The following is a 27,066-nucleotide window of genomic DNA, read 5'->3' as shown; positions in this document are numbered from 1 at the left end:
ACTATTAAAATTATTCATTTATTCATTATGTTTTGACTAATGTCTTAATATTTTTTTTCTTTTTTCAGGTGTGTACTCTCATGATAAATGGAATGTGAATGTGAATGGAAATTATCCTGAAGTTATGAGTATTTGTTTTCGAGGAATAGGTTTCCAATGAACTAAGAAAACCATTCTACATTTATCATGTACCACATGTAAACATCTTATTTAATTGCCTATCTGTGATGCTGGTATTGACAAGGCCCATTCTGACACTTGCTACTACAGGTGTTCCTTCAGAAGTTGATGTAAGCTGGTAGCTAGAGAGAGACTCGATGAAGACGATGATTTGATCGCACGAAATGACTCTGGAACTGCTCACCTGATCACAAAAAATACATTCAAATGGTTTGGTACAGGCTACTTTTAATGTTTACTTGGTTCATCCTGTAAAGCTCGTATTGCTGATAAATCACGGAATGCATTCGCGGGCAATCATAACAAGTGACCGATAAATTATAAAAATTCTACACAGGACTGAAACGCTGGCATTATTTTACTACATTAACGCAAAAATGTTCACCATAAATTCAGATTCAAGAATAAAAACCGAATGATTGGTAGCAAAGCTAAACAACACACAACGATAAAATAACGTTTGCTATACAGTACAGTACATATAAAGTGGTAGTAAAGCATAATATTTCACTTTTAGTTTGAAAAGTTGAACATTTATTAACCTGCTGTATAGATACCATTTCCATTTCAAAATGTACAACTATCTGACGTTGAAAGATAGCGTCTCAAGGCACAAGTGTATATGACAATTCATCTGTCACGTTTTTACGTCATGAGATCCACTACAGCATTATTTATTATTTGCTGGTCGTAAAGTTACAAACAATGCAAAGCTTTACCCGACAGCTTAGAGATTGCCGTAAGGTATTTGGTGACACTTCCACATCCACTTCCAGGCCAAAACCTCTTTGATCCAGCGTAGCTCTCTGCTAATTTCGTTATTGTCGCAGTGTTTACACCAGCCAGCGAGCGGTATTGATTTAATACTCATTCGCCATAATTTGCCATTTTCGGCTACCGCATGTCTACATGGGTTTCCTTTGCTGAAAAATGCTTTCTAACACGTAGTTCCTCCGTATGTCGTTCGTACGAAAGGCCACGACTGCGGCATTATGGATAAAATATTGCGTTTGTTTTGTTTGGGGACATTAAACAGCAGTGCATATCCTTTTCGGTTGTTTTATTGAAGGAATATAATCGAATATGGGTTTCTGGGGAATGTTACAGGCACAGGGCAATTCATATTCCGTACGTTAAATATCCTTTAAAGGATTTTTTCTTTTAGAAATGAGTTACGAAATGTTCTCTAAAAATTAATTTAAGGATTGTCATTTCAACGTGACACGTCACGTAACGTTCGCTTCCACTGAACCCAAGTCAAATTGACGTCTTGAAAGTAAAACGAGTTGAAAATGTGTACCATCTAAATCAGGATATATTCAAAGCTGAAGACTTGCACGAAAACAGAAATTAGAAAATTGCACCATTCAAAATTAAATAATTTTAGTAGTCTGCTGTAGTTTGGAACTAGTTGCAGACTGAGAGAAATCGATCATTTTTAAACTAGGGTGAATATCTATCTGATCACATTCTAGATAAGTTGTAAGCAAAATGTCTATTTGTCGTGAATAACATTTATAGGGTAATTTAATCATTAAAAAGTTTTTCTGTCGTTTCTTTTTTTTTCAATTGGCGGACCTGCCAGTCCTCTTGGTTTTATAAAATGAGTTTTGTTTTCATTATTGTAAAGAATAATTTGTCAACCTTCCCGCAACTTTTTTTCGCGAATTTTTATGGCATTCACAGAAAAGAATCTTATTTGAACATAAGATAATTTGAAATGCTACTCGAAGTCGAGAATGATCATAATTTCTTTATTTTTCTTAAATCAAATATTTTACGACTTTCCAGTGTTGCAACACGCCTAGTTTAAACATTTTCATGAATCGCAAACAAAATTTGTCTCAACCTGCAGCAGGCTCCCCTATAGAATGATGAAATCGATTTTTTAGGGTTTGCCGCCATATGTTTGGCAGTTGTTTAATTTTATCGAATGAATAGAAAACCACATTTATAATTCCTGATTTTTTTTGCCGGTTTTAATTCGTAATCAAGAAAAGTTCTGCCTTTGTCTTGTTTATGAAAATGCAAATTATTCTCGGCTGGGGTCAGGTTGCGAGTTGGCTTTCAAAGCCGATTTTAAATTTTCTACCTCATATTTAAAAGTCACCATCACGCCACTGTCGTTCGATGCCCGGTCGTGTCTTAATGTCACCATAATCACGAAAAAATGCTCGTCAAAATTCGATTTTCTTTCGCAACGTTCTGCATTCCACTCTTGTGCTACATTTCCGACGTAGCTACAGGATTTGTGAGCACCTGATTGCCATGTTAGGCTCGCGTGCAAGGCAACCCACTCCACATTTTGGTTAACCGTCGTCGTCGTCGTCGTCGGTAAGGGTCACGGCGATAAATTCGTTTTTGGGGCTCACGAATGCATCGGACAAGGCCAAATTTTGTTTGTTGTTGCTATCGAATAAGGGACGTGCATGGAGATCCTGAGAGGCATTTGAACGAATTTCCCTCGAAGAGGGGTGTTGTTCTACACCGAAGCAAACATCCTTGCCCATTTCCGCTCATTCTTCAGCATGTGCTCGGGCCGTCCGTCGGTCGCGTCGTTGCCATGTGTAAGTGCAGAACAGAACAGAGGAAACTTTTCCGGGTTTCCTTATTCATTCAAGCCATGGCGCCCCAAGCCTTACTGCACAGTTGCGATCAGCGCCACATACTGCTGGGGACGGCAGAGCGCATGTGCGATATTTTGATTGAAAAAAATCGCTGAGTTTGGCTTCGTACTTTGAGCTTTTATGTAATGTACCCGTCACCAGACTAGACCAACCAATTCGGTACGCGTCTGCGAGGCCGATATCCGAAGCTCAGTCTGCAAGTTCTAGCGTTCCACTGCGGTTGTGAAGTGTGCGTTTGTTATCCGCACGCTAGCAGAACTAGGTCGCCTTGTTGCGCTAAGGGAGATTATGAATGAACGCGACTGGAAGGAAACTCCTGTTAGGGAAGGACGTCGTGCGTGTGTGTGTCTTATTAAACTACGAAACAAACGGTGCGGGATTGCTTCCTTTGGTTACGTAAGCGCAAGGTGTTTTCCGCTTTAGTTGATGCATATAGAAAACAGGAAAAAGGAACTCCGAGATTAACGCCCAGGCCATCAGTCTCCTTCGCATACGTGCGCTTGAACTTATCAACTGTTCTTGTGATTTGTGTGAGGACTGCTTGGAAAGACGCTGAAGCTAATACTTCCGTGGGTTTGATTTATTGTAAACAATGTTGTGCGGCACCCTCTCTAGTCACGGTATCGCGCATTATCATAGGAAGTTATCGTAAATCGTGAGTAAGCAATTTTTCACTCCTTCACTTCTTACCTTACAGTGGAATTTAGTTGTGTACCATGTTTTCTTGCGAAATCAGAACTGTTTGCTTAGTAAAATTTTAGCCGGATATCTAGGAAAATTCCGTGAAAAATAATCCGGAATACATATCCGTTTTTCGTTGCTCTGGGTTTAGGAGTATTTCCTTGCCCATTTCCCTGATAATGCACGTTTTAATACGAGGATCATGATGTGTTACGATCAAATAGTATAGTAATAGTAATAATTAAATCAAATTTTGATTGGATGATAATTAAAATATTGCTTTCAATTTCAATTTATGACGGAGCTATAAACATAACATCACTGTCCTTGTTATGTGAGATATTTTATTGCTCGTATCTCGTACATATGTCAATAGACTAAATATTATTCAACTCAACTCAAACTCAATATTCCAAATAGGTACTAACTGCTCTAATTGTGATTGTTCGGGTACTTTTATGTGCCCATGCAATGATTGTCAATTAATTTTAAATGAAAGAATGGCTTTTGGAGACACAGTTCCATTAAAAATGATGCCATTTATTGTTTTCTATAGGCATTGCGTTGATGGTTTTACATCAGTAGAGTTTTCCTGTTAATTGAGCATTCCCCAAACAGCATGGCTTTAGCAAGAAGCCAGGGAGCGATTTAAAAAAACTCAAATTTTAATGTTTGAAATTTTAAGAGAAGCAGAAAATGTGTAAATTGGTAAATGAATATAAGCAGCTACAAGAAGCCACAGCATTTTTCTAAAATAAAATATTCTCGGAAGTAGTCCGGCGCGGTTGTCTTTTTTAGCCAATATATTTCTATATCAAACAAACGAAATGTTTCATGAAATCGAATGGGAATGACTGAAAACTTTTCTACTGCCGTAAACTTTATAAACTTCCCTTTATTCGCTTCCCACAAAGAAATACCCGTAACTGAAACATACCGTACGTTATGTGACGTCTATTGACTGCACGCAATTAGTGGTAAAGTTACTTCATGAGGAAAAACGAACATGGGATCTATACATGACCACGAGCAAATCGCGTTCGGCTTTGAACAACATCAAGGTCGGAAACAAAATGTCCGGGGTTTGGATCAATTGTTACTAGTGGGACATAGCTTAATGTGTTTTCCTTCTTCACGGTTCTCCTTTAGTGCTGCACTATTGCATGCTATGTCCACAGGGCCATATTATTGTTGTCCATTATTTACCTCGTTCCATACAACTTTTTTCGATGACTGTGGTCAGCCGTGTCAATATGCTTGATGGCGTTTAATCGACTATGTTATTAAGCGTAATTTTTCATCGAGCAAGGGCACGGGAATAGAAATATTTATTGTTGGTCTGGTGATGTTTTGAAAGTTTTTACAGGTTGCTGGATAGAGGTGAATCACATTTATCGTAGGGCAACAATTATCTTTCTATATAAAACTAAAACATGAAATCCAAAGAAGTGCATCTCTGAACTTGGTGTACAGCGTAGATACCTACTGATCCTTTCTTGATGCGATAAATTAAATTAAAATCTGGCACAACATGAATAATGTCAACACATTTAAAATAAAAACATTGTACTTTGTATATTGGAAAGTATTTTTTTATGTTAATGCCTATATTTCCTTATTTACCAAACCTGCTACCGGCTGTTGTTGCTGTACCATGTACCTTCACATGTTAAAGCTTTTCACGGAATTCGTAAATCGATCCGAATGAGCCTTCTTTAATTTAGTCTTCAGTGAGCCATTTTGAATCACAATTGATTTTAAAAAATAATGTGTGCTGAACTGAAAATCGAGCTTCCGGACACTAATATGCATCGATCTTCTGTTATTTTTTCTCGTAGTTGTAGCATCTGTGTTTATCACCGAAGTAAGGGTTATATTATTTTCGTTTCAACATTAAGAAAGAAGCAAAATTTAATCAAGTATTCTTTATATATAAGTTTATGTTTGTTATCTTTGTTGCGTCATTATTTCTTCGTCTTTCATCTTTTATGCATCGTCTGTTTTTTTAGTCTTTTGTCTTCAATTTTGCGTCTATTTTATTTATGAGTGTTGTGTCGTCTTTTGCTGTCGTCTTCTTGGCGTTTTTTGTTGTTGTCTTTTGACGAACTACGTCTTACGGCAAGTTTTGGGATAGGGTATAATTCCAAAAAATTGAAAAATTGCTGTTCATTTTCTCTATCCAACGACATATAAATTGTACAGTTTCGTTCAGTAGTTTAGTAGTTATTAGCATTTGAAATCTTTCATTCAAACGTTACATTTTTATTTTCGTTTTCACAAAGTGCTACCCAGTCCCAGTATAGTAAACAAAGACGTAGTCCTACGTCAAAAATCTTTTTCATCTGTACTTTTTCTTCCAAAAATCTATCAAAATCTGAACCGTTAAGAATGTTTGTTATATAGGTAAATTTGGTTTGTAAGCATTAAAAAATGCAAAAGTCTCAAATTATTTATTTGTTTAGTGATATTTGTACATATCTCTGTTAATCTTAGACACAGATACGTTTTGTTGTCTATTCATTCATACCCAAAAGTGCTCCTCTATTTAATTTTGAGTAAAAGCACTGAGGGAAAAGCCTGAGCTTTTGGCATTTACAAAAATCTGGAGCTATCTGTACTTAATGACTAAAATCTATAATCTGTACCAAACAAAATCGAAAAAACCTGTACTTCACTAGATAAATCTGTACATGTGGCGACACTGGTTACCTCATTTCAACAAGATTCCTTAACACCGCGATTAAGCCTAGACCATTTTGATGTCCTTGCTTGGGAAGTACGTCCAAAAGAGTGATAAAGCCTCCTCGTGCCAACAAATTTCTTACGAACGCAATTAAACCTAGCCCAATTTGTTGTCTGTGTTAGGATAGTGTGCCAGAGAAATTACAAATGTCTTTTATCCCAACATATCGCATATTCTTCACGGCGTACGGCGAGCACCCAATACTACCGGCGAGACGATTAAATCTAGGCGAATTTGTTATCTGGGTTGGAAAAGTGCGCTACAGGTGTAGTGTTTGGTCATAATATGATTCTGTAAGAACGCGTATGTTTGCCGTTCATTGGAAGTGTAATGAAAAGATGTGCTGTTGATAAAATGGGATTGAATTGGGAATCCCTTCAACGTGGGGGAACGATTGGTAATAAAAACATCCTTTAATTTCTGTAAAGTAGCAGGAAAGCAATAGATTGTATTCTTGATTTTGTTAAATTGTTTCCAAGAAAAACTCTAAAATTGAGCTTTGAACGTATACAATGTCATTACTTTGATAAATGTTACATACAACGAAGGTAGCATGTATATATGCTGCACGTAGCATGTATACATGTAGAATCGAATGTTTACATGCATGGTTACATGCTAATATCACTACAAAGAGACTTACGTAGTCCTGCGTCACCTATGCGGTCGTGTCTTGTACACAACTCTTCTGTTTTTTAACATTAGTAATTATTCGCTCTAACATCTGCCTTTCTGGCATTTTAACATCGTCTTTTTGTCTTTTTTCAGCGATTTGTTGTCGTTTTTATTGTCTTTTGAGACCTTTTCGGTTACTTGTCTTTATTTTGCTGTCTTTTTATTATTATTACTAGCGGACCCGACAAACTTCGTATTGCCACAAATTAAACTGTACATAAATCGTGAATCTCGGATGACCTTTGTCACAATCTCGAGTTTTGCAAGTTTCTGAGGAGTTCATGGGTGTTTTAATATACAAATTTTCCTCACAGTAAAGTAGGAAACAACTCCCACCATCGCTCAGCCTGATAAAATAAAGCGGATAGCATTTAAATATTCGCCATCATTAAAAACCATTTCGCCGAATACCATTTTGCGGAACACCAATTCTCGGTTGACCATAACGCGGCATATAGAGTTTCGCAGAAAACCGTTTCACGAACAACCTTACGCGGGATGTACCATTTAACGGAAAATCTTTTCGTAGAAAGTACCATTTCGCAGGGGTAACCCAACTGAAGGAAAGTAATAGAGGTCAGTAGATCTAGGAAGATAAATAAATCTACACGGAGCGAAAAAGCTCCAGTTTGTTTCAAACAAAACGATTGTTGCTTTAAGCCTCAATAAAATATTTTTATAACAACCTGAAAATATTGTTGTTTCAAAACGAGATTCTGTTTGAATCAAGAAAATAACAGTTTTGAATTAAAAGTAAAGTATTTTCAGATTTGAAGTTAACATTGATATAACAATAAATATTTTCATTTCAATCATACATTTCAGTTTGAAATAAAACGAAATTTTTGTTTGTGCGTAAAACAACCATAAATATGGTTGAAACTACATTTTTATTCTCCGTGTAGATAGAGGTGATCTCTACGGGGGGCTGCCTCCCCCGCAGTGGCCGGCGTTTCCGACGGCAGGTCGCCGGCAACACTCGCGGCCTGTGGCCGTCTCGCGCTGAATTATCTAATGTTACTATTGATAGTTTTTGGTGGCCTTGTTATTGATTAATGTTTTATGAAAGAGTCTAAAATTTCTCAAGTTCGATTAGTTTTTGAATTACGCAAAAATTTCTGTTTTATTTGTATGAGAGTCCTTATCGCTGTACCACAAGGGTGAGGGGTCTCAAACCATCATAAAAAAAATTCCTGCCTCCAAAACCTCCCACATACCAAATTTGGTACTATGAGGATATTTGTATTTCATTTGTATAGGAGCCCCCCACTATTGAAGGGGAGAGGGGTCATAATTCCCATCCTGAAAAAGGAGGGGGTCAAAATTCACCATAGAAAAAAATTGGCTATGAAAATACCCACATGCTAAAATTGGTTCCATTCGCTTGATTAGTTATGGAGTTATGAGGAAATTTGTATTTCATATGTATGGGAGCCTTAAAAGGTAAGGGGTCCTAATTCATCTTAGAAAAAATTCTTGCCTCCAAAAACGCCCACTGCCTAATTTTGTTCCATTTGATTAGTTCTCGAGTTATGAGGAAATTTGTATTTCATTTGTATGGGAGCCCTCCCCCCATCTTAAAGGGGAGAGCGGTCATAATTCCCCTCCTAAAGAGGGGAGGGGTTTCAATTCACCATAGAAAAAAATCTGGTCTCCAAAAGCACCCACATGCCAAATTTCGTTCCATTTGCTTGATTAGTTCTCGAGTTATGCAGAAGTTTGTGTTTCATTTGTATGGGAGCCCCCCCCCCCTCTTAGTTGGGGGAGGGGTATCTAACCATCATAAGAACCTTCGCTGACCCCAAAAACTTCTACATGCAAATTTTCACGCCGATTGGTTTAGTAGTTTTCGATTCTATAAGGAACATCCCGACAGACAGACAGACTGACAGAAATCCATTTTTATAGGTACAGATAAGTTACTTTACTTTTCTTTTTTGGGAAGAGTAAATGCTTCATGTGCCACATAAAAAATTAGATGGACTGAAAAATCTTGATATTAGACTAAAGATGTTGACTAAGCGAAGGTGGAAAAAACATTTTCCATTTTGTTCAGATTTCTATATAGAAATAAATCAATGACTCAGGTGTACTATGAATAAATTTCAATCCTTATTGTTTTGTTATGGATATGTTCTATTTATTTCTAAACGTTAACAGTAATTCTGTTTACTTCCAGACTTTTTACAGTTTCACTAAAATTTCTGCACTCGGCATGCAAAACTAAAAACACCCTAATATGTGTGTATTGTACGTGTGTATCATTGCGAAGCGTTCCATCCTGTTTTTTTTTTTGCTTTTCCAGTCGTAACTGGATGCCGTACCTAGCCAGCCAGCGGGCAAACATCCTTCGGTTGGCCCATATATGACTGCGTATCACACGCTTCTCCACTCGATGAGTTGTCTCCACATTGGCGAGCATATCCGGCGGCAACATATCGAATGTCTGGTGATTTATTTGTTTGCTTAGCAGCTGGCAATGGCGGCGTTAGCGTCTGCTTTCGTCAATGCCCGCTTCATCACACACTGCCGCTGCCGTAGTTTATTGCTTTTTACTGTACAGTAGCCGAAAAAGCAATCGGAAAATTCAGAAATCATGTCTCGCGGAAAGCTTCCCCAAAGGGGGAAATTCTGTTTTGGTGATTTCCTGTGGTTGACTTTTTCCGCCCGAAACCAGCCGGTGCTGGATATCGCGTGTCGCGCTGCAGTGGAAATAGTATATAATGTTGGCGTGGTTCGGTGCACCGTAATGAAATGAGGCCAAAGTAGGGAAAGAATTCGGATTTAACCGCTGAAATCTTGTTTTCAAGGTCTCGAGGGAAAACGATTACGCTTTGGCTTCTTTCCCTTGCACTCGAACACTGTATAGTGCACACATTTTGTAAACACGGATTATGTTTATTGAGTAATTTCTCAGAAAATCGCGTACCATTGTGGCACCCAATCTCAGAAGAACACCTGCTGGGGAGCTGCTGTTAAATGAAGATAAACGGAGCACAGAAGTCTCCACCTTCCTTCGACTGTTTTTGGTTTATTATCTACGTTTGAAGGTGCTAATTTGAAACGTATGATGAAAGTTAAATTTTAAACACGAATAAAACAAGTTTGTCTAATTCGATTTTGGCTGTTAATTTTGACGGTTGGTAGTGTTTTATATAAGTAATACACATATTACAACGACCCTTGAATTTTGTTTAAATCGGGTTTCGAACAAATGATGATCAACTTGTGTGGTCTGGAGGACACCGCCCCTAGAGCGTAGTGTAGACCATCTGTGGGGATTTATTCATTCGCAAAAGGTTAGGAAAAATTATTGCAGGAAGCACTTAAGTGTATGTGTTTACATGTTGATTAGAACCGTTAGAGCATAAGCGTTTTGTGTATCCGTCAGTCTTTTGCCACTCACACCAAATGAAGATAAATTATTCATTATTTGCTTCTGCCTACATTACTATCGCAGAGGTTGTAAGCTTTTTATTACTCTGCGGATCGTTACGAGTGGGCATGGTTTTGGTTGCACAGCTGTTTACGCAGTAGCGCCGAAACAAGTGCATGAAAAGTTTAGTTTTATTTACTGATTATTTTCCTATCCGTAAAGAAAAGGTATCAACATTAACATAAACTTAACATAAAGATTAAATGTAAAATTTTTTAAATAAAATAAAATAGTTTAGATCAAAAATCCTTAGTTTAAGTTAATACAAAAAACTTTACTAATTGTGTTCTTCGATGCCTCAGTAGGGTTTTAAATGTGGGCAAGGAAAACAAATTGTTATGCGTTGAAATAAGCTTGATGCTCTTTAATTTATTTAAATGCATCGTTTATGTTTGGAATATTATTTTATTTTGAAAATTTATGATGTGAATTTATAATTAGCAACGGAATCGCATAAAACGAAATTTAAAATCAGGAAAACGAAAAAAGTGAAAAATGGCAAATGTCAAGTTTTTTGACTCGGTCATTTATTCATGCCATTTTTTGTTCACAATTTTTGAAATTTTAGCTAAAGTCACTATTTTTGATCAATTCCAGACCAAAATACACTAACAGCTTTTAGGATGGAGAGGAAGGAACAGGGGAACATATTATTTTGAATTAGTTTGTGTGTCCATCAATGTCGCGACTTAGTCAAATTTATATTTTGCATGCATTAAGTTAAGTTTAACGACTTGGACCAGAGTGGACAAACGAAAAATGTGATTGAAAATGAAATAAGTAACGATCCAAAGCAATTCTAAGAAAAATAATGTGTGCATCAGTTTTTAATGCGGTACGCGAGTTCGGTATCAGGCAGTCACCAGTGATAAATCGGTATGGATGTACTTAATATGTAATAAAAATGCTATCTAATGAGGCAGTGAAACCCTTAGGCATTTTTTGAATTGACGATAACGACAATGTTACGACTATTCGGGGTTCGGTAATTGTGTGTAATAAATTCTTCTGGCTTTCAAAAATATGCGCCCATGTTTATGGTGACATTATGGAATGTACACAAATTGATGGGTTCAATGTTTATGGCGTATGTAGTGATTACTGAAGAGAGTTGATAAACAGCCAAGATTCATGAAAAATATTTTTGACACCTATATTAGGCACCACAACTTAGAGGATCGTAAGAAAAATCTGATTCAAATTTAAAAATCTGAACGGTGAAAAGTGTTAAATGAATTTTCCTTAGGAGTTTTTTCTTCAGGACTTCTCAATTTTTCAAACACTGACGACGAACTGGCTACTGATAATCAATTTCACGAATAATGGATCACGAATAAGCAAGCAGACCAAATGGAGCTCATTGAAATGGGGTGGAGCAGGATTGGGCGGTATCAACCTAACGAGTTTTGGTTATATCTAATGCAGGGTTATATGAGTTTTGATGGCACCTTGTTAAGCAGCGGCTTTCATTATTAGCACTAATATTCAACTGCTAAGATTCGATTTGATGCTCCTCTTTTTATTTTTGGATTTTTGGTAAAGTTATATAATAGTACGAAACCAAACAGTACGGAACGGCATTCCGGATTTTGGCACTGACTATCATATGACTACAGCTGTTCTGCCCATGCCCGCTTCTTTTCCTTATGCCAATCCTGCCTGGATCCGGATGATGAACTCCCGGACGAAGCAGGCCGTATTCAAACCATGCCATCAAGCGGTGCTGAACCGAAAGTAGAACGGTCAACAACCAAGCGGTCAAAAGTATGTAATAATAATTCCTTGAATAGTTAGTTCTTCGCGCAGCAATCTTAGAGCCGAATAAAACATAAACCTTTTAGCTTAACCGTTTTCTGCTATTTGAAAACGACCGCCTAACCGTCTAGGCGTTCAAGGGATTACCGCCCACGCGCAGGGTGAGCAATGAGAGCAAACCCAATACAATCTGCTCTACGAGTTTGGCTCACCAACACACTCCCTACAACGCACGTACACTAGAATGAACACTAAAAACGAGACGGGGAAAAGGCACTCAGGAGCACTCGGCGATGTGTTTGCCGGTAGAATAGGATTGAGCGAGGTTCGCATGAAGAACTCGCTTAGGGACTTTACACAGGTGGGATTGTTTCTCTCTCTCCTCGTTTTATTTTATACTAGTTTTAAGAACCTTCGCGATCGCGAAGAATTCGAAGAATTCGAACCGACAACTGAGTCGTTATGCGATTTGAATGTGATTGTAGATGTCACAACATCGGCGAAGCTTTTAATCAGCTTGCCCGCTGAAAGCTATTAATACGACTATATAAAAACCTTCCAGTAGGCGTCGAGGAACGTATGTTCAAATCTCGGCTGTGAGAGGCTGTTAGAGTCAATAGGATCGTTCGTATCACTAGTCTGCAATTGTCCTGTACTCCAACAGCGGGCTTCGAAATCTGTCGTATAAAAACGGAAGGTCAAGTTTCGAAAACGGAATGTAGCACCTAGGCTTTGCTTTGCTTCGCTACTACTAGAGGAATGTCAGGGTGGAACTCTCATCTCGCGGAACTAAAGAAACGATGTAGGAAAGCCTGGAATAGTCGTCGTAGCGATGGTGTGGAACCTTTTAAGCAAGCCCGGAAAGCTTATGCAAACGCTCTACGATCTGCTACACGCACGAGCTGACACTGGTTCTGTAGTAACGTTTCCAGTTTCGACGAGACAAGTCAGCTCAATAAAATACTGTTAAAATTGAAAGATCGTTTAGTTAATAACATTCATAATTCGAACGGCGAATACTGTACGAACCATCATTAAATCCTGGGATGTCTCCATCATAGTCACTTTCCAAACTGTGGAACCTGAAGTTCGAAACGATCCAGAACACGTTTTAGATAACTTAAACTTATTGGCTTTTACTCGGAGATTTGTCACAACTTAAGCGATTGAGTGGGCCATGAACAGCTTCTCTTCATGCAAATAGGGAAACCCAATACTACCCTACCCTATGGGAATACCCTATGCTACTTTATTCATTTTCAACTGCCGACGACGGCAAACGAAACTACAATATATGTAAACATTACTCCGAAGCTATAATTAATTTCCTTCAAGCAAGTTTTGGTTGATTTTAAAAAGTAAGCAGTTTAAAAAACTAGACTTTGAGACCTAAAATGTCAGTCAAGAGCAAGAAAATCTACTGACAGGCAAGATGAGCAATCATACAGCACTGCAATTCATGAATGAATTGTACTGAAGGGTAGAACACTGAGAAAGATAAACACTGTCAGCAGTTCAGTAGTCATGTCAATGGGCTGATAGATAAAAGAATACTAACAGGGGTAGAACTGTATGCGCAGAATGCGTTTTATATTCGCTTTCATGCACATGCAGGGCTATCAATTTTTTCGAGCACTGATTCTGAATGAATGCAGTACATCTGGTTTGGGTTCCTGGCCATTCTGGAACCGGAAATGAATGGTTTGATGAACTGGTAATATTTGGAGCAGAAAAGTCATTTTTCGGTCGAGAACTTGCTTTACCAATTGCGGCATGTTGGATAAAATAAAAGATTCGATCTTGGTTTTAATCTGAACATGAACGTTATTGGAAAACCTTGAAACATGTCGTCGAACGAAAAATTTCATTTTTATGATTAAACTAGCTGACCCGACAAACTTCGTATTGCCACAAATTAACCTGTGTTGTACATAAATCATGAATCTCGGATGATCTTTGTCACTTCTCGAGTTTTGCAAGCCCCCCAGTGGGCGGCGCCTCCGACGGCGGGTCACCGGCAACACTCGCCACCGGCTCGTCCTGAATGATCTAGTGTTACTATAGATAGTTTTTGTGGTCTTGTTATTGATTAATGTTTTATGGAAGAGTCTCGAGTTTCTCAAGTTGGATTAGTTTTTGAGTTTCGCAAAAATTTCTGTTTTATTTGTATGAGAGTCCATATCCCCCTACCACAGGGGTGAGAGGTCTCTAACTATCATAAAATAAATTCAAGACTCAAAAATCTCCTACATGCTAAATTTGGTTCCATTTGCTTGATTAGTACTCAAATTATAAGGAAATTTGTATTTCATTTGTATGGGAGCCCACCCTCTTAAAAGGGAAAGGGGTCGTAATACACCACAGAAAAAAAATTCTGCCATCTAAAACTCTCACATGCCAAATTTGGTTCCATTTGCTTGATTAGTTCTAAAGTTATGAGCAAATTTGTATTTTGTTTGAATGGGAGCCCCCCCCCCTCCTAAAAAGGTAAGAAGTCCTAATTCATCATGGGAAAAATGGTTGCCTCCAAAAACTAATTCATCATGGGAAAAATGGTTGCCTCCAAAAACACCCACATGCCAAATATGGTTCCATTTGCTTGATTAGTTCTCGAATTATGAGGAAATTTGTATTTCATTTGTGTAGAAGCCCCCCCTATTGAAGTGTGGAAGGATCCTAATTCACCGTAGAAAATATTTTTGCCTCCAAAAACCTCCACATGCCGAATTTGGTTCTATTTGCTTGATTAGTTCTCGAGTTATGGGGAAATTTGTATTTCATTTGTATTGGAGCCCCCCCTCCTAATGTGGGAAGAGGTCCTAATTCATCACAGAAAAAATTCTTGCCTCCAAAAACACCTACACGCCAAATTTGGTTCCATTTGCTGGATTAGTTCTCGAGTTATGAGGAAATTTGTATTTCGTTTGTATAGGACCCCCCCTCCTAAAGTGGGGAGGGGTCCCAATTCATCATTGAAAAAAAAATTGTCTCCAAAAACACACACATGCCAAATTTGGTTCAATTCGCTTGATTAGTTCTCGAGTTACGAGGAAATTTGTATTTCATTTGTACAGGAGCCCCCCCTCTTAGAGTGGGGAGGGGTCCTAATTCACCGTAGAAAATTTTCTTGCCCTCGAAAACCTTCACATGCCAAAGTTGGTTCCATTTGCTTGATTAGTTCTCGAGTTATGAGGAAATTTGTATGGAAGCCCCCCCTCTGAAAGGGGAGAGGAGTTACAATTCCCCTTATAAAGAGGGAGGGGTCTCAATTTACCATAGAATAAATTCTTGTCACCGAAAACACCCACATGCCAAATTTGGTTCTATTTGCTTGATTAGTTCTCGAGTTATGAGGAAATTTGTATTTCATTTGTATAGGAGCCCCCCCTCCTAAAGTGGGGAGAGGTTCTTATTCATCATAGAAAACATTCTTGCCTCCAAAAACACCTACATGCCAAATTTGGTTCCATTTGCTGGATTAGCTCTCGAGTTATAAGGAAATTTGTATTTCGTTTGTATAGGAGCCCCCCCCCTCCTAAAGTGGGGAGGGGTCCTAATTCAACATAGAAAATTTTCTTGCCCTCGAAAACCTTCACATGCCAAATTTGGTTCCATTTGCTTGATTAGTTCTCGAGTTATGAGGAAATTTGTATGGAAACCCCCCCTCTTAAAGGGGAGAGGAGTTATAATTCCCCTTATAAAGAGGGGAGGGGTCTCAAATTACCCTAGAATAAATTCTTGTCACCGAAAACACCCACCTGCCAAATTTGGTTCTATTTGCTTGGTTAGTTCTCGAGTTATGCAGAAATTTGTGTTTCATTTGTATGGGAGCCCCCCCTCTTAGTGGGGGGAGGGGTCTCTAACCATCACTAAAACCTTTCCTGGCCCCAAAAACCTCTACATGCAAATTTTCACGCCGATTGGTTCAGTAGTTTTTGATTCTATAAGGAACACAGGACAGACAGACAGACAGACAGACAGACAGACAGACAGACAGACAGACAGACAGACAGACAGACAGACAGACAGACAGACAGACAGACAGACAGACAGACAGACAGACAGACAGACAGACAGACAGACAGACAGACAGACAGACAGACAGACAGACAGACAGACAGACAGACAGACAGACAGACAGACAGACAGACAGACAGACAGACAGACAGACAGACAGACAGACAGACAGACAGACAGACAGACAGACAGACAGACAGACAGACAGACAGACAGACAGACAGACAGACAGACAGACAGACAGACAGACAGACAGACAGACAGACAGACAGACAGACAGACAGACAGACAGACAGACAGACAGACAGACAGACAGACAGACAGACAGACAGACAGACAGACAGACAGACAGACAGACAGACAGACAGACAGACAGACAGACAGACAGACAGACAGACAGACAGACAGACAGACAGACAGACAGACAGACAGACAGACAGACAGACAGACAGACAGACAGACAGACAGACAGACAGACAGACAGACAGACAGACAGACAGACAGACAGACAGACAGACAGACAGACAGACAGACAGACAGACAGACAGACAGACAGACAGACAGACAGACAGACAGACAGACAGACAGACAGACAGACAGACAGACAGACAGACAGACAGACAGACAGACAGACAGACAGACAGACAGACAGACAGACAGACAGACAGACAGACAGACAGACAGACAGACAGACAGACAGACAGACAGACAGACAGACAGACAGACAGACAGACAGACAGACAGACAGACAGACAGACAGACAGACAGACAGACAGACAGACAGACAGACAGACAGACAGACAGACAGACAGACAGACAGACAGACAGACAGACAGACAGACAGACAGACAGACAGACAGACAGACAGACAGACAGACAGACAGACAGACAGACAGACAGACAGACAGACAGACAGACAGACAGACAGACAGACAGACAGACAGACAGACAGACAGACAGACAGACAGACAGACAGACAGACAGACAGACAGACAGACAGACAGACAGACAGACAGACAGACAGACAGACAGACAGACAGACAGACAGACAGACAGACAGACAGACAGACAGACAGACAGACAGACAGACAGACAGACAGACAGACAGACAGACAGACAGACAGACAGACAGACAGACAGACAGACAGACAGACAGACAGACAGACAGACAGACAGACAGACAGACAGACAGACAGACAGACAGACAGACAGACAGACAGACAGACAGACAGACAGACAGACAGACAGACAGACAGACAGACAGACAGACAGACAGACAGACAGACAGACAGACAGACAGACAGACAGACAGACAGACAGACAGACAGACAGACAGACAGACAGACAGACAGACAGACAGACAGACAGACAGACAGACAGACAGACAGACAGACAGACAGACAGACAGACAGACAGACAGACAGACAGACAGACAGACAGACAGACAGACAGACAGACAGACAGACAGACAGACAGACAGACAGACAGACAGACAGACAGACAGACAGACAGACAGACAGACAGACAGACAGACAGACAGACAGACAGACAGACAGACAGACAGACAGACAGACAGACAGACAGACAGACAGACAGACAGACAGACAGACAGACAGACAGACAGACAGACAGACAGACAGACAGACAGACAGACAGACAGACAGACAGACAGACAGACAGACAGACAGACAGACAGACAGACAGACAGACAGACAGACAGACAGACAGACAGACAGACAGAAATCCTTCTTTATAGGTATAGATAACAAACCAAATGCAATGAAATCAACTAAAAACGTTTTCAACGATATTTATACATATTCTAAATCCGAATGCTTATTTCCTGTTACTCTAAATACAGTAACTTCCATCTTTATCAGTACGACATACCTAAATAATTCAATAAGGGGATTTCCAATACACCTTGACTTTCGGTACATCGTGAGTCATACTTTACGACACTCTGTATTATTGCAGTTATCGGTAGTACCATCTGTTTTTATCTTATCTTACCCTAAACAGCTCTAAATTATGCTTTGCTTTTGTTATTATTATGGGTGTGCGGAATGATTCAGTATAATTTGTGGAGCAGACGAAATAAAATTACAAACGCCACTTAATACTAGTACAAGCGTTTCAATGCCATTCAAAATTGTCAAATGAATTAATTTAAGTGACCATTAATTTCTTTTAACTTTATTGCTGAAGAGACAACATTAACCATCAGCGTATCGTGCCAGTAACCTTCGCAGTACAAATGTCCTTGCACCACTGCAGTTTAGCTCGCGTTGATCATCATCATGATGTGACCTATGATGAACAGGCGAACGCAGTGAGTGCGATATCACCGCCCGTCTCGAGGGACATTTCATTTTCACTTCCGACCGTCAGTATTGCCAACCTTGAATTTTCAAACAAACCGTCAGCAGCGCAGCGGAAGAACAAAGAAGCTCAATCAGGGCCTGTTCGGATGGAAACCAAGGGAATCCGATTGTTGTGCTCTCAACCATTTAAAATATGGAGAGATAATATAGCGTTTTTGAGTGCAGTTTTTTCGTGGAATTTTACCCGTCCAGAGCAGTAGTTTTGGAAGCTAGTCTATGTTAAATTTTAACAATTCATGTGGATTTTTATCGGTCCGTGGTTTCATGATTGCGAGAGCAAACTGGGAACCGTCAGCAAATCAGCAGAGCGTGACCGGAGGTCATTCTTTGCCAGATCTCCAAACACGCACATGCTGCTGCTCTTTGCGGCCAAGTTCATGCATTTCGGTAAATGAATGACCGCCGAGTACGATAAATAGTCTTATGACTAGCAAGTCACCGTGCCGTGTCGAGGAAAACAGCACCGTACGTGAAAACTGCACATTTCCGACCCTCCAAGTACAAGGTGTTACTTCGGTTGTATTCCAGCCTGCACTTGAATCGCAATCCAGCGGAAATTACAGCTACACCATACTGCCCAAACATGGGCTACCAACGGTTGGTGCGGTTTTTTTTTCGTCGAGCAAACACCATTTAACACCTCTTCCATGAATCATATTTGCTACCAAGTTTGAGCATGCTTCTGAGTGTACAGCGAACAAAGGGAGAGGCACGCTTGAAGGCAATTAAAGAAGTACGGGTAAAATTGGTGATTTCTTGCGTACGGATTGCCGTTCAATGAATCGCTTAGTGTTTTGGTTTTTTATCCTCTATAATACAGCTTTTCTCTGTACCTGCGCATTTGGTATGTGGTACATGCTTATTTCAGTTGTATCATTTGGTACTCCAATCAGTTTCACTTAATAACTGGTAAAAATTTAATAACAACTTGTCCCAGGCAGGTTATCTTTGCCCTGTAGACCTATAAGTGCGTCACTGAATCATTGACCTAATAACTGTTTCTCTTGGATATTGTATACACTTTTTTAGGAACTTGATGCGAGTTTGACGTACGGAGCGTATGAAGTTGCAAAATATTTTGACGTACGTCGATTTGTTTTCCAACAAGAACTTCAAACAAATTACTTTCCATGAGGGCTCTGTTCATGTCGAATTGGTAAATGTAATGGTGTCAATGCAGGGTGATATAGCCTGTACAATTGGGGAACAACTAGAAAACAACTTCGCAACAGCTCCGACCCTCTGCGCTTCTTCCTACATCAGTAAAAACTCCTGTCAATACTCCTAACGCAGAGGTATGGACAACTCAGATCCAACCTGCATTACGAGCAATTGCTGAACAAAAACAGCTACTGGAACTATTCCGATGGTTTGCATAAATGATGATCTTGTATGGATTTATCTCTCCGATTTCAAATCAAACGCCAATCCAAAGGCTTGAGCGTAGATGCGAATCCGAGGGTTGTAAAACTCGTTTCAAAGGTAAAAGATCCACGTTGCATTTCAATCAAAATTGGAGTTGCATCAGAATTCAAAGCTAGTGCACTTTCAAGCGTTACATGGCCTGACAACGTTGGTGAATTCGAGGACAACCGTTCAAAAAATGACCGCAGATTATCATGAACTGGACCATAACGTAAACCCTCTAAGTCACAAACCAGTCACCAGGACTACAAGTTAATGTAACTACACCGTTATCCATTGTACTCTAGCCGAATCATTGCTTTATAAATCCAGGTCGCATGGTTGCTCGTCTTCCAAGACGCACCACAGTTGCCATTGAGGAAACCCTGGAACAGCTCACCACAGTCCTGTAGCTGCAGCCCTGTTGTGGATGAAGGGGGTTTCCAACCCTCAATGAATGGCAAATATTTCCACAACCCAAATTATCAGAAAGCATTGATCACTTCTCCGCATCTAACCCTTTGTCTAATCTACTTGATGAACCAATTTCTAGCCCATCAGAAGCTGTTCAAGTAGTCTCTTATTTGATTCCCTAAGGTTATTGTACTGTTAACCCAGTTTCATCGTCATCCATCCTAATCCACCCGAATTGCAGTTTATCGTGAAGACTAGAACACACGTTTCATGGCATTATGGAAGCCCCTTCTTCCCCGCTTCAGAAGTGCAAATTCCTTCGCGCTTTTCGTCCATCATGATATTCGTCAAACTTGTCCGAGACATCCCAGTCGGTCCGGCCCTGATGTCGGGCATCGAGAAGTGGGTTTCTAGTATCCCTTCTCAGGCGAATATCATGATATACATTCGTACGGCATTGCCTGAATTGATTCCGTCTTACATGCACCAAATTAAGTTCTGTCAACCTCCAACTGTACTATCAGAGTATTGGTGGCATGAATACGTCCGTTGCCGAGTACTTTCTTGCCTGTTTAGACGAATCGTTTCACGTCATCGTTCCACCAGAAGCTTGACTCTGTGAGCGGACCTTATCTTGCCGAATATTCGGAGACTAGTACAAAGTTTTCCGAACAGGTTGAAGCGTACAAAACAATTCTAGACCCTATGATTCTAGATGTACTACTAGATATCAACTGGGATGAGATTCTAGACAATGACGATACCAATATTGGTGTTCAGACTTTCTCGAATATCCTCAACTGTACTATTGATCGACAAACGGGACCGACATAATTATTTCTATCAGCAGAGAGCCGGGGTGGCTCTTGTCGCATCAAGAACTCCTCTCCACTGCGTTTCCACACACGCAAGTCGGCTTCAAACTGGTCAAGTCATCTATGCTGCTCTATTCCTGCTATCGGTAAGGGTTTTGAAAAAAAAGACCTATTTCGTTGCACAGTCGTCCAGAATGCTTGTGACGTGGGCGGCCCACCGTAGTCTCCTAACTTTCGTCAGCTATACGATGAGAAACTCCAAATAGTACCTGCAACTCGTGGTTCATACGACTACGCTACTCTTCGCTGTCCGTTAGTACTCCGTAAGCAAAGTTACTGTCTCAAGCCCGTAGAGGACTACCGGTCTGATTGGCGTTTCGTAAATCGTCAACTTTGTGCGTCGGCGTATGCTCCTTGATCGAAGCGTCTTACCGAGGGAAAAGTAGGCTCGACTTCCAGCCTGAATGCGTCGTTTGATCACTTTACTCACATTATTGTTGGTGGTGACCAGATATCCCAAATATACAAACTCATCCACCAATTTCAATTCATCGCCCTCAATAGTCACTGCTCGTGGGAGGAATATGTTGTTTTCTCTGGAGCCTGTTCCTACCATGTATTTGGTTTTCGACGAATTGGTTTGTAACCCAACCTTCCTAGCCTACGGTTTTGATCTGGCGTAAATTGCCTCCGCCGCCTGAGGTTTCTAGTATGATGTCGAGGTCGTCTGCGGAGGCTAGGAGTTGGCTATTCTTACCTAAGATCATTACTCTCGTTTCGATGTGCATTCGCCGGATCACACCTTTAATTGCGATGTTGGATAGCATACAGGTCAGTCCGTCCCCTTCCCGCAACCCTATTGGCGATTCAAAAAGTCTTTAGAGTATCCCTGAAATGCACACGTTTCGCATAACTTGCTTCAGGGTAGCCTTGATCAATCGCGTTAGTTTGTCCGGAAAACCGTGCATTAACTGCCATAGTCGTTCACCCTTAACCGTATCGTATGCTGCCCTGAAATCCACGAAAATATGATGCGTGGGCACGTTGTACTCCCAACATTTCTGGAGGATTTGTCGGAGAGTAAAAATTTGATCCGTAGTAGCACGGGTCTCTATAAAGCCCATAATGCTGAGGTAATTACAACAATCTAACCGATCGCCCTTTTTGTAGGTGGGACAATCCACACCTTCCATCCACTCCTTCGATAGTTTCTCCTCCTCCCAAATTTATTTATTTATTTATTTATTTATTATGGATATTTAAAAAAAATTGTTATATAGTTATTACCTACTACATAATTACAAATAATTTACATAAAATATTCTAAGATTATCTCTAATTTGCTTCTTGGTCAATTCAACATTTATAATGTCACGATGATTGTTAAATGTGGCCATCATTCTATACATCGGCTCATTTCTGGTGTAATTTTGAACTCTATTTGTCAAACAAAAAGGTCTAACACTTCTTAACGACGAACGTCCATCATTCACGGTCACTTGGCTTAATAAATATGGCGAATTATACCTGCCGGCGAGTATGTCCTTTAAGAACAGAGCATCTGTTGTACGCCTTCTTCTCTCAAAGCTTTCCGTTCCAATCAATAAGCATAACGATTTATAGTTAGGCATCTCTCCGGTTCATCTTAAATTCCGCAGGGCATAGCGAATAAATTTCTTTTGGATTCGCTCAATTCGCTTTTTGTGCACTTCGTAGAATGGTTGCCATATTACACTTGCGTACTCTACACCACTTCGTACCAAGGCATTGTACAATGAGATGATAGTATGCGGATCCTTTAATTCTCCACTGAGGCGTTTGATCATGCCAAATAAAGAATTTGCTTTTGCAACAACCTTTTCAGTATGCCGGATAAAGTTAAGCTCGCTGTCCATTTCTATCCCAAGATCACATACATGGTCTCTTTTTGGTATTATTTCACCTTCCATGGAATAATCAAATAGCAATTCATTTATTTTTCGGGTATAGGACACCAGGTTACACTTCATCGTATTAACTTTTAGGCCGAACGTTTTGCAAAATCCGATGAAATGTTGTACACTATCCTGAAGAATTCGACAGTCCTTAACAGATTTCACCGGGAGAAAAACCTTCACATCATCAGCATAAATTATGATGTAAACTCCAGGGAGAAGTTCCGGGAGCTCATTCATGACTGTGACGGAAAGCAATGGCCCAAGATGACTCCCCTGAAGGACACCAGCCCAGACCGGGAATGGAGCTGACTTGCTCTTGTCAATCTTGACATATTGCAATCGATTCTTTAAATAGTCGCTTATCCACCTCAGATTTATACCGCTTATTCCATACTTTGGCAGCAATGTTGCGATCGCATCAATATTTATTACGTCAAAAGCCTTAGACATATCGGTGTAAATTGTATCTACTTGCCACCCATCCACCATCCATTGCGCAGTTCTCGAAACAAATTCCGCCAAATTAGTTACCGTTGAGCGTCCTTTAAGGAATCCGTGTTGGAAAATTGATATCTTAGGTTCAATCTTACGATACAAATGCTCATAAACCATAGATTCGAACATTTTCGGTATGGCCGAGAGAATAGCAATTCCTCTGTAATTTTCAACCAGTAATTTGGAACCTTTTTTATGAATTGGTATGATGTGCGATATCTTCCATAATTTTGAAGTTAATCAATGAAGTGCCGCTTCTACACTCAAAATATTCTGCACATAACTAATAGTAAATTTCCTTATGAAATTCCATATGATTATCATGTGCCGCATATAAACACAATCCTCCCAGAAATATACATAAAAATTAAGCGCATATGAATAGTATGTGTAATTATACACATAAAAATTATACGCAAATTTTTCGCGTGCACATAAATGATAACGGTTTGGCACATAAAGATCATTTATTGGGCACATTGCAAAAATCTATACGTGGGACACATAGAAACTATACGAAAAGTTTTCTCAGTGTAGCAGCTCTTGGCCATTTTTGTAGAGTCGGTCCTTTCTACAGAGACCACTAAATTTTGAATGAAAGCGGAGAGTTACCTTTACTTATGATGGTATTCTCCGTTTTGATTCAAGATTTAGCGGATTTTGAGTGCCTTGTCGCCTCTGTATTCTATAGTCTATGTAGTCCTTTCCGGCGGCTCTATTATTTTTCAGCTGGCCGATTTCCCGGCGCATCTCTTTAAGATCGGGAGCCGGCACGCTGTTAAGGTTTGTAAGCACTCCTAGGTTAACTTTCGTTGCGTTTCCTTCTGTTAGGCGACATCCATTTCCGTCACGCAAATATTGACCAAAATCACGTCACATTTCGTCACACATTCGTGACCCCCCTTGGAAAATACGTCACGTCACGGCTAACCTCCCCCCCTCCCCATTCACAACAAAAAATTTAAATATTCATTCCAACCATTTAAATATTCATTCCAACCGTTTTGTTATTTTGTTAAAGCTATCAAATGAATTTCAGCAAATAGAAAAAGGAAAATTTTCGAGCTTATAAGCCGGATTTTGAAGATCCCTGATGTGTCGTGTTTCATGTGACGTCACATAACTTCATACTCCCCTCCCCCCTACGTGACAAATCGTCATGATTAGGTCAACCCCCCCTCCCCCTATAAGCGTAGCGAACTTTATGGATGCCTCCTTAGAACTACTTCCACCTGTCGACCACCTCGCAACGCTTATTAAGTTTGTATAACGTTCCTCTTTGCCCAAGGGTGCCAATTATAACCAAGTAGGGTAGAAGTACCAAATATAGTTATAGCACCAATCATGGTAATACGAGAGAGCCTGTTGATCGTTTAACATGGATAACACGCTGTTTTGCATTCCAAAAGATATTTTTATGCAACAAAAAGTTCTCCTGTACCAATTTATTGATTTACTTTTAGTGTAAACTTATTTTTTATGTGAAAAAACATAGTTTGAAAATTTCGTGTCTTTGTGAGACTTGTTTCTTAGCGATTCGCTAAGCTATACGTAATCGTAATTAAGACATTTTCGATATTAAAACTATATTTTTCGAAAATAAAACCGCATGGGGGAATTAGTCACCACCTTCTTAACGTTGTGAAATAAAAAATTAATACGATTTTAGTCAAGAATGATTGCTTTTATGTATTACCATGATTGGCAAAATTTCACAACGGTGCGCCAATCATAGTAGTAGGCGATGACCGATTATCGTAGCATACGAAATCTTTTTTTCCCATCGTTGTCACTTTTGGTCATAGTGCGTTCTTTACCGGGTGTGATTGAAAACTAGTTTGCTTTATTAGCTTTTGCTGTTAATAAAATATCAGGTATGAACAAAAACTAGTCGCTTATTATCTAAATATAATTACAATATTTGATTTACATTTAACAGCAAATACCGAAAGCAAATTTCCCATAAACATTACTTCGAAGAAGATTTTTTCCGAGGTCTTCAACTCCGGGATGATGGTTTACGCAAGCTGTAAACAGTTCGGGATTCCGATGTCCACTATCGTTTACTGGAGAATTGGACATTGCAGAAAAATCCACTAACTGTCCTGTCAAAACAAAAGGAGCAGCAAATTGTGTCGACTAATTGTTGGTAAGCAGGATCAGTTTCCCGACATGCACTTCTGTCCCAAGTGTGTGAGTACCTGACATCCAAGGAGCGGATCACGCTGTTCTGGAACAATCGACCAGGTAATTCTATTTGGGACCAGCAGGGATCATGAGAGAGCACGTTGGAAAATTGTGTGAGATAAACGGTGCTCGCGTATTGCGGTCGTATTTATGATTAATTAAAATTCTCATCATGATTTTTCCGATCCCAAACGGTTCCTGAACATTATTTATACATTTTAAATGTTTTTAATTTCCAGGACGTAAGTGGATCTCTGGTTTTATGCGTCGCAAACCCGGATGTTCTATCCGCACACCAGAAACAGTAGTATTAGCAAGCGGCCGGGTAACTGAGAAGCATCTTCATGGATGGTTCCAGGTGGTAGATAACTGGCTTACTGGTTTAGAAGAAGAATTTGTAAGAAAGAATAAGAAAAAGAGGACAAGAAGCGGCAGAAAAAACGACGAGTAATGGAACGTGAAGATGCAAATCTGAAAGACTCAAAAAGTCTACAATTGAGAAGCGTGAACGTAAAAAATTTGAGCTGAAAACGAAGAAATTAATAAAAGAAAACCATAATTAAAAAATAACTTTAAATTTAGAAATAAAAATTTTGTTTTTTGTTACTATTACGAAACTCATAGTTGCTAGTTGCATCAGTTTTAGATTTTCGTACACACCCCCTTAAACCCACCCTTGTTAAACAATAACATACAATTTTTAAAATATCCCATACTCTAAACCTAGTGAATATCCCTAGTTCTAGCTAGTGCTAGATAGAGTCTAACAGCTTCTCCCAACCGAGATTCGAACACTTCAATTACATTGCAGTTAATAACTACCTCTACAACTGTTCTATACACCATTTCTTCAAATTCTGCTTGGCTGAAACACTGTTATCAAGGTGGAAAAATAGAAGGCGGCGTGCATTGATTACTTATTTAACACAATTTTGATATTTCTGCTGTTTTATTGTCATAGGAAATGCTCTTCTGGGAGATTTTTTCATGCCGCAATACCAATAGATACTTTTCTTTTCCACCTCCATAGACGCGTTATGTAACCTATGAACCGTTTCTAATTATTTTCCACAATAAAATTCTAATAAGCGTCGTTTTAATTACTCGTTTTGATCTATTTTAATTCATTAATTGATTTTGATTAATTAATTGTTTAATTACTCTTCGGTGGTCCAGTATACTACCATATTTGGTACACATATAACGAAATGCCAGAAACACTACTACGATAATTGGTACATTGCAATGCTATTTACAAACCATCTTTTTGATAGCATTCGTCAAAAAATCATCAAAACTGACGCCTGATTCCTTTT

General features: G+C 39.6%; 1 protein-coding gene across 2 annotated transcripts in view; it reads left to right on the top strand.

The window, feature by feature from the left end:
• The window catches only part of LOC128741538 (uncharacterized), a 148,918-nt gene that overhangs the window by 35,530 nt on the left and 86,322 nt on the right, over positions 1-27,066 (top strand). The window lies entirely within an intron of this gene.

The sequence above is a fragment of the Sabethes cyaneus genome, chromosome 3, assembly GCF_943734655.1.
Source record: "Sabethes cyaneus chromosome 3, idSabCyanKW18_F2, whole genome shotgun sequence".
NCBI classification, from domain to species: Eukaryota; Metazoa; Arthropoda; class Insecta; order Diptera; family Culicidae; genus Sabethes; species Sabethes cyaneus.
The sequence above is the reverse complement of the archived record's forward strand: the minus strand, read 5'-3'. Positions and strand labels throughout refer to the sequence as shown.